The following is a 13,311-nucleotide window of genomic DNA, read 5'->3' as shown; positions in this document are numbered from 1 at the left end:
GGATAGATTACATTTCAAGATTTTAATTTGTAGCGTTTCAAATTGTGTGAGAAGTAAATCTATAAAGAGTCATTACTATGAACGACTATTGACTTTTAAATAAGGACAACTGTTATCTGTGAGAAGTGTCAAAGAACTAAATAACCTAGGAAAATATTCTGTAGAAAAGGCTTCAAATTGTTAGCAAAATATGTCTATAAGTCATCCAAGTTCATTTATGTTATTTAATGCTGTATACTGTCTTTTGGATATATGTATATGAGACAATATCTAAAAAAGTCTAATTTTTGGCAATAAGAAAAATAAAAAAGTCTTTAGACCCGGTATTATGATAGCACAAATTGAAGAACACACATTGGGGATCTAGGAATTGTTGTCTTTAATTCAATTTCAAAAATGGTACAAAATAATTCCAGTTCTTTCCTGTTACCAAAATGAATCAGTTTAAATAAGTTTCTAATGAGAATAAGGAATAAGTTTTAGACATTATTTATATATCCTGCAATAGTTTAGTAAATGCCAATCACTGATTTTAGCATTTGTAATACAAAACGTTTAGAAATATACTACATTATATCCAGGTGTCGGTAACATGAAAGAATCTTGAGTAACACGACAATGGTAAGAGGACAGAGTTGGTAACAGAAAGGATTTTTTTCTATAACAAATTAAGACCAGTAATTGAGAAGTATATTATATAATCTATCAGATTTGTGAAAATCGAAAGGCTGTTTACTTATATTACTTTAGATATTTTTTTAATGATTTAATTTTCAGAAAATAACAGGGACAATATGATTTTGTTTTGGGGGGTTGACCATTTAAATTCTAATATTTCATTAGATGAAATATTAAAATGAAGGTAAAACGGGGTAACCGGTTGCATATAATTGGGTGCTTTTTAAACCCTCCAAATTACGTTGGATTTCATTATTCAGCTCAAACTTTTGTATTCAAAGGGAACTAACTCTTTCTATTAAAACAATTGTTAGTTTAAAATTAGGATCAATTAAGTCATAAAATAGAATCCATCACAACAGGAAAATATATATGTTACATATACTGTTCCCAGACCACAACAATAGGATTCTTCAAATATCGTAATATTTATTATATTTAAATGTTATGTTTTATGTATGTTTTATTGTTCCTTAAAACAGCTCAGTATAACAAAAAAAATCAAAAATGCACAAAATTAGAGTTGTATAATTCAATATGTATGCAGATATTGTTCTTGTTTTCAAATTATTATAGAAAGGAATGTTAGTTCTTTCATATGTCATGTATTTGTAAATTGAAAATAAAGAATAAAGTTAGTTAATACGTCATACAATTGTTTTTTTATTCAGGTTTTCGCTTTAGTCAGGCAAATTCTCCATTACAGACAGCTTGTTTCTCTCATTGTAATTATCTCATATTTTGAGGCAGTCATGAGTCTTTGATTCGAATTAGTGGTTGAGGCAACTTAGGGTGCATAATTATGGCTTCATTTGTAATACTGGCGAATTTTTGCATAAACAAATATGTCATGCATTATGATAGAGTTTGTAAGAACTGTTATTGGTGATATATTGATGAAAACTGTTTTCTGTAGTGCATTTGCAGATCAATTGGCATATATTTAGTGCAACAAACACGAATAATACACATATTTGTTTAAAGCATATGGAGTCAAAATGAGTTTCAATTTGAAGTAAATCTAGTTATATCACACATTAAATCTTTAAACTTGGAGTTGAATCTGATTTCAATTTGCATTAAATGAAAGTTTATTGTCGTATTACATTTGCAACTCGATGTTTAATCAGAATTAAAACCACAGTAAACAGCTTTCTGTTTGGAATATCTTTGACTTTAATGTGTAGTAAATCATGGTATACAGGTATCCTCTACATTAAATTTGAAGTTGTATGTCTAATAAACTTCAATAAATTTGAAAAATACTGGACAGTAAATCAGGTGTCGATTCGTGAACTTACTGCATCCAGTAAACTATTTGTAAACTACTATTAAATATTGCGTTTACTTGACCAATAAACTAACAGGAAAATAATAAACTCGGAACTTACAACTGATTTTCAAGTAGTTTAATGATTCCTTAAACTTATCATTTCATGCAGTGTTACTTTAGATATTTTTTTAATGATCTAATTTTCAGAAAATAACAGGGACAATATGATTTTGTTTTGGGGGGTTGACCATTTAAATTCTAATATTTCAGTAGATGAAATATTAAAATGAAGGTTAAATTAGTTGCAAGTTGTTGCATTATATACTCGAGCTAATACCGATTCTTAAAATTTTCCAAAAAGATGCTTGAATAAAAAATAAATTGCTGGTGAATTAAATAGCGGGACATTGAATTTACACTTTTTCAGATATTGTCTCATATATATTGTGTAAATCCAATAAGCTGTATTTACTTACAGAAATAAAGTATCATTATTAGAATACAATCTAGTGCTTGGTGTATTAAGTGGAATGAATAGCACGTCTATTAATTTTTTTTCCACCAATACATGAGAGACTCGCAATAAATATCAGACAAATGTTAGCGAGAGGGTGTATGCAGATAGATGGTGTAACATCATACATACAGACAATTTAAGACTACATATGCAAAACAATGTGAAATGTTGCAACATTATATTCGAACACTTATCTAGTTGCAACTTTATTAACTTTCAATAAATTTTATCTAGTATTATAAGTTTAAATTAAAATCAATTTTTGGAACAGTTGCTTTTTCCAAAAAAAATCTAACAGATTCACGTCTTGATATAAAAGATTTTTTTTTTTTTATTTAGAATTAAAACATGATTTCCATAATAGTAAATGTCTGAATAACCTCATTTGACTTCAAGGCAACAGTAAACTTATATATTTCCAAAAATCAAAATGAACGTCATGTTATACCATATGTAATGCATCAAACTGGTAAGGTCTACACACGTTTTTAATATAATCAGAACAAACTACAGAGAAACAGTTGTCCGCCGGTTTTTCCTCGGAGTTCAGTATTTTTGTGATGTTACTTTTTAATAAGATAAATTGCACTAATAACGACAGTGAGACGAAGTTTATGACTTGCTTCAAGCATAATAAGCAAACTTACTCAATAAATTTAATATCTGTATTAGAGACTGCAAACCAAAGACGCCAGGAAAGTATAATTACATATTATCTTAGATTGCTCATAGTTACTCAAACTCAGATCAACATAGTTCAAATAAACATATTTGAAAATTTAGCAATACAATATATTTCACTATTTGTGTAGAAAGAAAAGCAATGCAAACTAAAAACTGAAGACATCATCATGCAAATGGAAATATAAGAAATTTGAATCCAAAGTACAAACAGTAAATAACAATGGCATACATATTTATCAATTACAGTGTATAGACTTTTGACGAGGTCAATACGTTATATATGGACCTGTTTAGAATATATTGACCTAGGATGAAGTCTGAGTTAAAGTCCTTGGTTTATATATTGCAAATGTAATAATGTATTTGCGTTTAATGTTCTTTCTGTGTATTTTTCAATTGATTGTATTTTGCAAGAAAATCAACATGTTATTTAATATAATTATATGTTTTATCAACATTATTTCTTGTTTTATTAGCTTTCTTTTTTATTCTTCGCCTCTGCATTTGACATAAAATTCTTGAAATCTCCTGTTTAACTTGCAAATTTAATTTTTGTCTGCTGCGGCGCTTCCTATATGGTTGTTATGTTTGAAGCCATGACGTCATTAATCTATTTGTTATATATATATATATTGACCGTCAATATACATATAAATAAAAACATAGCGTCAATATACTTAAAATTAGAAAGAAGGCTTCGGATACGTAAAATAATCTTTGAAACATGTACTCCTAATACATGTAATATCCATATGTAATCTGGAATATACATACTGTTAAGAAATACTGGTAAACAAACAAACATGCAACAAAGAAGTCAGTTTAACATCAAAGGTTGTAGCGCAAACACAAAAGACATTAGAGATGTTGAAATACATTTAGGAGGCCCTTCATGGGGTTGACCAGGCAATAATATAATCACATGATCATTAATTATTTTGTTAAACAAGGTTATCAAACAATCATAAATTCTTGAAATATTTGGTCAGTTAATCAAATATTCACTATAAAAACGGCCAAGCAATAACGTAATAAAAAAAAACATGAGGAGTGTCATTATGTAATGTTGCTTTTCTTCATTTTAGGAAAAACACAGGAAAAAGCAATATAATATACTAAAATGAATGTAAGTAAAAAATATAATGTGTTTTGACAAAATATGTAGACATTTGTATATCTTTACCCAAATTATGGTATAAATGTAAAAATAATCTTTGCTGCATGTTGATAAACAATATTTGAAAAAATCTTATGCATACAAAATCTTATCAAAGTGACAATCTTATGCATTCAAAATTCTTGATGGTTTGACGCTGAAGTGAGTTTTTAATCACGCCAAAGTGTGATGGTGCAATTGTGATCCTATCTTGTTGATAGTTTCGCCGAAATGTGGTGGTCTACACAAACTTTTCATAGTGATATACAGTCAAATGTGTATGCATAATATCCGTCGTATTTGGCAGGACTTTTAAGAATTGATGGTTCTGAATAATATTCAACTACGTTCTTTTTTTGGCTTTTTAAACTTTATTAATTTGAGCGTCGCTGATGAGTCATTTGTAGACAAAACGCGCGTCTGATGTAAAACAAAATTTCAATCAAGGTTTCTATGACGATTTTATGTAGAAATTCGAGTTCACACATAAATCAAAACTTGATTCTAGATCTGCTACTATTGCAATCTGCCTGTAACAGTGTGACCACTACACGTTCATGTGTTGTCTTTAACTCGATGACGTCTTTGTTTCAAGCGTGTGCTTGGTGGTTGTAATGGTGCTCCTTCTTTTGCACGAACGTAAACATGCTTATGATTTTATATCACGGTTTAGAACTAGTACAATATTTAACAAGATTTTGAATTTCTTTTCTAACCACGCAACTCGTTTCATAATGACAAGCAAGATTTATAAATTTCTGTACATATTTGCATATCGGTTGTTACTTTAGTTAACATCTATATTAGATAAAAATATGGTGAACATAGATACGTTATCTAATATGTCGCTTGAAGATCAGGTACTAAATGGAAAAGTATGTCTATACGTTTTTTATACCGTTGGTTATCTTGTTTTATTGTTTCAAAAGATCATTTAATATTAAAAAATAACACAATCATATTTAATTGCTGGAATTTAAATGCAATTTGCATCTTTTCATATTCAGTTCAGAAATTACAAAAAACTTTAATCATGCACCGAACAAAAGTAATGTCCCATCAAAATGTTTTTTTTTATCATTGAATGTGTCATTTTTTAATCTAAGTATAGGCCTAAAAAAAAATTGGAAGTTTGGTTGTACCTTTAACAAAACCTTTCAAGCTGGCTATCACATCCTATTGTAACGATTGTTTGTAGGTTTGATTTAAAAATTAGAGAAGACTTTTTTTTTTGACTTTTTACAATAATTAAGTAGTCAGCATGTTTTGTGCTGATATGAATTTTCGTTGATATTGTTATATTTATAAATCAACTGTTTACAAATATTTGAATTTTTTGAAATACTAAGGCTTTTCTACCTCAGGCATAGATTACCTTAGCTGTATTTGTCAAAACTTTTATGAATTTTGGTCCTCAATGCTCTTCAACTTCGTACTTTATTTGGCCATTTTAACTTTTTAACTTTTTTTAATTCGAGCGTCACTGATGAGACTTTTGTAGACGAAACGCGCGTCGGGCGTATAACAAAGGAGTAGGTTCAGTAAGACCTCTTTTTGGCTCCAAATGTAACAGTTTTACAAAATTGTTAAATGTAAACTTTTAGTTATTTTTTGGAAGGTATAATGCCTCGGCTACATACATATGGGCGTATTTTGGCCTTACAATGCACATATATCGGGAACTTTCATCATTAAGTCATGCTAAATTACTGAAATCTTCACAATTTCAGCATTTTAGTTAAATTTTAGACGGTTTCCGTCTTGAATGAAAGTGGCCACATTCGTGTTCATTCTTGATATTGAAATGTAAGTTGTGTTAAATGATAATACATAACATATATAAGGGTCGAGGATGAACACGGATGCGACCATTTTCTTTTTTGACAAAAAACATATGAAAAGTGACAGTTTTTGGCATATTTGATAGATTTTTCATATTTAAGCTTGATTCGGAGCGTTTTTAATTGGGCGAATGAGTTCAAATCTGTCACAAAAACTAATCAAAACAATTGAAATAGAGATTTAAGTGTTTAAAAATTGTCCAAAATCTTTCGTCAGATGAACTTGAAATGTGAGGCCAAAACCGGCCCTTACCGGACCTGCGCCTTTAGTCTTGGTATCTATGATGAGTTTATTTAGATCTTTATATAGATTATTTTTTAATTAGCGATCACGAATTAACGAAATATGTTTGTAAAACTTGTCTAATATAGCTGGCACAATAAAGGCCTATAATAATGTTATATTACAGCTTATATCAATATCTAAACAATGGCACAAGCAGATCACGAACAAATACTATATCAACCAAATATGTCATTTTATTTTATTTATTCAGGAAACTGAGATCTTACAGGAGGAAATAACGGTGAATCCTACACTAACAGTTGCATTTACGTCCGTAGCTGTATTGACAGTTTTAGTGGACATCATTTATATCATTGTCTGTTTTAAGGCATTGAAGAAAACATTTCACAATCTTTCAATTTTGGCTCTATTTTTCAGCGACATAGTTTTGACAGTTTCATCAGCGATCTTTTCTTTAATACCTGTACATGAAACAATCGGAACTTGTTAACTCCAGCTATTTCTTGGTACATTTGGCATGCAATCAAACTATTGTTTGATATTCCTTATGTGTTTACAAAAGTACTTAGTAGTGAAGTCGTTCAACTTTGGAACTTTTGGAAGATTTGATCAGAACAAATACATATACATAGGCGGATCTATGTGCCTCGTGCTCATTCTGTCGTCTTCTGGATTAATACTGATACCTCGTAATGAATATATTCAGGTTTGCAGACCTACTGTTTTATATGGAGAAAGGTTTTACATATTTGTCATTGTTACCTGTTTACCTATAACAGTAATTATGGTTTTGTTATTTATAATGTCAATAATTATTAGTTATAGTTTATGGAAAATTTATTTCAAAAGAAAAGTTTCACCGATACGACCAATGTCAGAGGACATGAACATGACTGAGCATGCGCAATTTTCTTTGGAAACAACAGCACAGAGTTCTAAGATTTCACCGAACGATGTTTCAGTTAACCCAAGGCTAGGGGACAGTCAGTCGGAAATTATTTCGGTTCAGGATATAGAAATTCAACAAATTGATTTAAATACTGATAATAAGGGAGGTCATTCAGCAACAGGAGAATCTAGTTGCAGTCTGGATCGCCGTGTCTTGAATTATACACACTCTATGAACTTTATAACATCTGAAAAGAAAGTACAATGTATCCACGGTAACATATCAAACAATGATGTCAAACCTTCAACTAGTAAAGATAACTTTACTACTGTAACATTTCAAAGGCAAAAAACGGTTAAAAATTATCCACGGCCCATATCAAAGATAAATGATAACAGCAATAAAGATAACTTGGGAATAGGAATGGTTGATTTGTCAGGTAATTCTAATGTCTGTTCTACATCAACTGACGTCGGACATTCAGTTAATGCCAGCATACGAGTTAAAAATTCTTGGGAGATCCGAGCATTTGTGACAACTCTCATTATTGCTTGTCAAACTGTAATATTAACAGGACCTTTCATTGCTTCGTATTGGATAGATCTGTTATCCAGTTCACCATTAACCCTGCAGGCACGGCTACTGTTTGTAATCCCGTTTCTGTTTAACTCATTATCAAATCCTTTTATATACACTTGGAGAATACCAGAAATTCGACAGGAATTCGGTAGACTCTTTTGCGCAAACACGTAATCATTCAGGCATGAACATTAGGAATTCAACACTGAATATACTGCATTGAATTGTTAAAAAACTTGTACGTTAAAACAAATGATATTATGTTTGTTTGCATCTCGACTTCTTGAATATGTATTCATTTGACAAAATAGCCGAACCAAACTCAATTCATATGAACAAAAGCAAACATTTCTTTTGTCCGCTAAAACAAACAAGCATTGATCTACAAGTATTAATACTTATACATTGCATTATCCTTATGAAAAAACGCGTTCATGAAATTTGTACTTTGTGGTTACTTGGGGACAAATATAGAATATTTTTGTTGAATGCGAATAATAAAAACAACCTTATAGCAAACATTAGCAATGTCACATAATCTAGTTTACAATTATCTTATATAATTGTTAGTTTTCCTATATGTACGTAATTTTGATTTTGTAATATTTCTTATATCATTGTTAGTTTTCCTAACTGTAGGTAATTTTGATTTTGTAGTATTTCTTTTATAATTGTTAGTTTTCCTATATGTACGCAATTTAGATTTTGTAGTATTTCTCATATCATTGTTAGTTTTCCTATATGTACGTAATTTTGATTTTGTAATATTTCTTATATCATTGTTAGTTTTTTTCCTAAATGTAGGTTATTTTGATTTTGTAGTATTTCTTATATAATTGTTAGTTTTCCTATATGTACGCAATTTTGATTTTGTAGTATTTCTCATATCATTGTTAGTTTTCCTATATGTACGTAATTTTGATTTTGTAGCATTTTTCATATCAATGTTAGTTTATCTATATGTACGTTATTTCGATTTTGTAGTACTTCTTATATAATTGTTAGTTTTCTATATGTACGTTATTTTGAGTTTGTAGTATTTCTTATATCATTGTTAGTTTTCCAATATGTACGTTATTTTGATTTTGTAGTATTTCTTCTATATATGTTAGTTTTCCTTTATGTACGTAATTTTGATTTTGTTGTATTTCTTATATCATTGTAAGTTTTCCTTTATATACATGATTTTGATTTTGTAGTGTTTATAAAACGTGTGTACACATACTTTTCTCTGAAGAAAATTCTTTATTTTTCCACATTTAGAAGAAATTTACTTCTTCTAAAATGTTAGCTGCACGCCGACATGTTTTCTGTAGGCAGTCACCTCAGCGTGACCTTCCTTGTAAATATGCCGTGAGAGTCAACAAAATTAATAATCGTTTTGTCAACGAAATAATCTATATCTTATTTTACATTTATACACGTGCTTATCTGAAAAGCCATGCTTCTTTGTCGATTGTTTACAAAGGTGACAATCGGTTAACATCGGCTTCAAAACACGAATTTTGATTAGTTGTCATATTTTAATAACAATTAATACTGACCTAGTGAAATACTTTTTCTTTGACGATTATACGAAATGGATGCGTAAAAATGATAAAATCGTTCACAGAAGACTAAGTTAGTAAATGATGTATGCATAAATTTTTATTTCAAGAACTGGATTACCTTTATTTTTCAACAGTCACTCGTTCAATCATTTGACTTTAAAGATGTAAATGCTGTGTGTAAACGTATTTTAGATAAAGCCTTGGTTCATATATAAAACTCAACAAAGATCATCATCTTTCCTATCGAAGGTCAGTGGTTTTCATAATAAACTCATCATAGATATCAGGACTCAATTTTCTATACACGCGCGTTTCGTATACAAAAGACTCATCAGTGACACTCGAATCCAAAAAAGTTAAAAAGGCAAAAAAAAGTACGAAGTTGAAGAACATTGAGAACCAAAATGCCTAAAAGATTTGCTAAATACAGCTAAGGTAATATATGCCTGAAGTAGAAAAGCCTTAGTATTTCATAAATTCAAAAGTTTGTAAACAGTTAATTTAAAAATATTACAATATCAATGATAATTCATATCAGCACAAAAAGTGCGAAATACTGGGCTGGTGATACTCTCTGGAAAGAAATCTCCACTAGCAGTGGCATCGACCCAGTGGTTGTAAATAAACTCATCATAGATATCAGGACTAAATTTTCTATATACGGCAGACGCGCGTTTCGTCTACAAAAGACTCAGCAGTGACACTCGAATCCAAAAAAGTTAGAACCACATAATGTACGAAGTTGAAGAGCATTAAGAACCACATTGCCAAAAAGTTTTGCCAAATACAGCTAAGGTAATCTATGCATGAGGTAGAAAAGCCTTATTTCAAAAATTTCAAAAATTCTAAAGTTTGTTAACAGTAAATTTATCGGACACTCCGACTTCCTTCACCAATACAAACTGGTCGCCACGAAATAACCCAAAAGCGGTGCTTAAAAGTGACGCTAAAACCAGCAAAAATCAAATCAAAGATCATCAAAGGTACAAGACTTGACATGCTGAACGCCAGATTACAAAAGACAAAAGACTCAAACCAGAAAAGTTAAAGACATATCAAAGTACTATCTAATGGGCTAAACACATATCTGTCCAAATTTAGAAAAAAAAATACTTCTTCTGAAATGTTTGCTACCAGCCAACAATATGCCGACATGTTTTCTGTATGCAGTATCTAGACATTTCATGTCAGAAAACATGACATGGGGTAAGCATTAATTAAAGTCTTGTTTTCAAATTCTTCAAAAAAAAAAAAGATTGGAAAGGGCACTTAGAGTATTTGCAGTGATTTCTACAAGGCTATACATTTGATAAATAAGTATTGTTGTGAAAAAGGTGTTTTTAGAGAGTTTTCTATTTGAATACATTTTTGTATAGGTTTTACTTTGTAAATACAGCTGTTTCTCAAGGCACGGCTCTTTTGGGAAGATACAGTATTTCATAGATTGTACTGTAACACCACTGTATGTATGTGCTTGTCCCAAGTCATGAGCCTGTAATTCAGTTGTTGTCGCTTGTTTATGGGTTACATACTTGTTTTTCATTCTTTTTTTTGTACATAAATTAGGTCGGTTTTTTTCCTCGTTTGAATTGTTTTACTTTTATAGCTGATTATGCGGTATGGGCTTTGCGCATTGTTGAAGGCCGTATTTGATTCAACAGTATATGCACCTAAAGCTACATTACTTGCATCTGATATATCATCATTCTCGGTAAAGAATCATTCAATAAACGCTTCTCATTAAGCGCCAACAAGTTTTCCTGCCAAAATTTCAATTTAGCTAATACACATTTTTCATATACTAAATATAGTTTTGAATCCCACGTTTTTCTGTTTTCTATCACGAAATATATATGCCTCGTCATTAAATTTGTGACATTACCCATAACTGGTGACATTACCCATAACTGGTGACATTGATTTAATTCGTCCGGCAAATTGAGCCAGCATACGTGCGTTAAAATTTGAAAATGATTTTAGTATAACATCAAGAGAATCTTTAGTGTTTTTAATTCTGCAATCTGGCACCTTTAAAGTAAAATCTTTTGAATCCCTAATCAATCATAACCATTGTAAACACGGAACTGGTTCAAAAATTGATGTTTCTTCATTGACAATAAATCCAGCCAGTGTAAGTGATGACTTTACAAATTCAGAAGTATCTTTACAATTTTTATAACCTTCATCCATGCCTAATATATCGTTCAGATAAAGAACAATATTCTTTACCATTGGTCTCAAACATTTAGTGAATATATAGGGGGCGCTACCTAAACCAAAAGCTAATACAGAAAAGCAGTAGAACTTGTTATTCCAGGAAAAACCTAAATATGTTTGTTGCTTTTTACAGATGTCCAAAGGAAAATATCCTAATTTTAAATCAAACTTAATTAGAAAATGATCTTTTTGGAAGAATTCCATTGCAATTTTCCAATCTTCAAATTTTACCTTGTTTTTCAAAACATAGAAATTCAATTCACTTAAATTTAAAATCAAACGCTTTTTACCAGTCTTTTGTGTAGCAACACTGAGAGGATTAACGACGAATGATTGAGCCATTACTTATTAGCTCAGTTACCGTTTCTTTTACAAACAACTATTTTTTAAGGCTGATTTATTATTCCGAAATTTCATTGGAGGGAGTTGTTTCCTAAATGGAATTATATAACCCTTTTCAATGGTGTCCAACACTAAATTGTTGGCCACAATGTGTTTCTAAAACTCTATATGTTTAAATAAGCTTGATTTTACTCCTTTAGCGATTTTTGAAAAATCTATATCATCAAAATATTAAACATGTTGAAAGAAAACATTAATGACCAAATAGCATTAAATTGTCAACAAAAGTAATATACTCATCTTGTATCTTTTCACTTTGACAAGGTTCCAAAGGTTGGTTTGTTTGTAGCTTTTGTACAGTTCCTCTTGAAGTGGCCAGTTTGATGACACTCGTACCATGTGTCGTATGGGGTTGCCTCACGGCGACGGTACCTTGGAAAGGGCGGCTGAGTAGCGTTGTAAGGCTGATAGTAACTGTTCCTAGTATCAGTTGGCATGCTCAGAAACGGTGGCGGACGGTTTTGAGTACGGTTTTCCACGGGTTTTCTTTTTTTATTGTCTGGAGGGCCCTGCTTTCTGCTTGCCGTAAACGTTTTTCATCTTCTGAGTCTAATGCCAGGTCATTGCTTTCGTATTCTCGGACTGTGGACCAGCCTGCTGGCGACTTGTCGGCAATTCGAATCAATTTATTCCTCCTGTTGATTTTAAGAATAAGGCCCGATATCAAATTGGTGCTAACAGAATCTTCCGCGGAAGTACGTTTCTGAAAATTCTGCAATTTTTCAACAATATCTGAGTTAAAGGAGTATTGAATCTGATTCCCTTTACCCTTAAGCTTAACGGACACCTCCTTCTTGAGCTTCTTAGCTAGGGAGTCGTTCCCGGAAACTAAATCGTTCGTCAGAGAACAAATCTTACTAACAAAATAAGAAATAAAGAGTTCAAAAGTTTGATCACTTATCTGTGATACAGAACTAGACTTGGCACCTGAATGTACTGGTGGCTCGTGCAAAAGCAATGTGTCCTCGTCGTTTGAGTGGTTTTCGGTCATTATGTTTATAACGAAACGGTAGGTATGCTACTCGGTAAAGGCAGAACGTTGAATAACTGGTTATAAACATATCTTGAGATTCTGCACGAGAATAGCGATCCTACCCTCGTACAAACGGGTAGGATACCTGCATTGCGACATACAATATAAAATTGAGAATAGTCAATCAAATCATATAATAACAAACCAGGTATGCAACCATGTGCTCATCAACACGTGTTGAACATAAACAAACACAGACATGTGCTTCCGATACTATTAATAAATATATTTCTAACCTTTCTTTC

The 13,311-nt window shown here is 31.1% G+C and overlaps 1 pseudogene; it reads right to left on the bottom strand.

Annotated features, from left to right (window-relative positions):
- Nucleotides 1-12,284: 12,284 nt before the first annotated feature.
- Nucleotides 12,285-13,024, bottom strand: LOC134690087 (uncharacterized; annotated as a pseudogene).
- Nucleotides 13,025-13,311: the final 287 nt, after the last annotated feature.

This window comes from Mytilus trossulus, chromosome 11, assembly GCF_036588685.1.
Source record: "Mytilus trossulus isolate FHL-02 chromosome 11, PNRI_Mtr1.1.1.hap1, whole genome shotgun sequence".
In the NCBI taxonomy this organism is placed as follows: domain Eukaryota; kingdom Metazoa; phylum Mollusca; class Bivalvia; order Mytilida; family Mytilidae; genus Mytilus; species Mytilus trossulus.
Note: the sequence above shows the minus strand (reverse complement) of the source record. Positions and strands in the feature narration are given on the sequence as shown.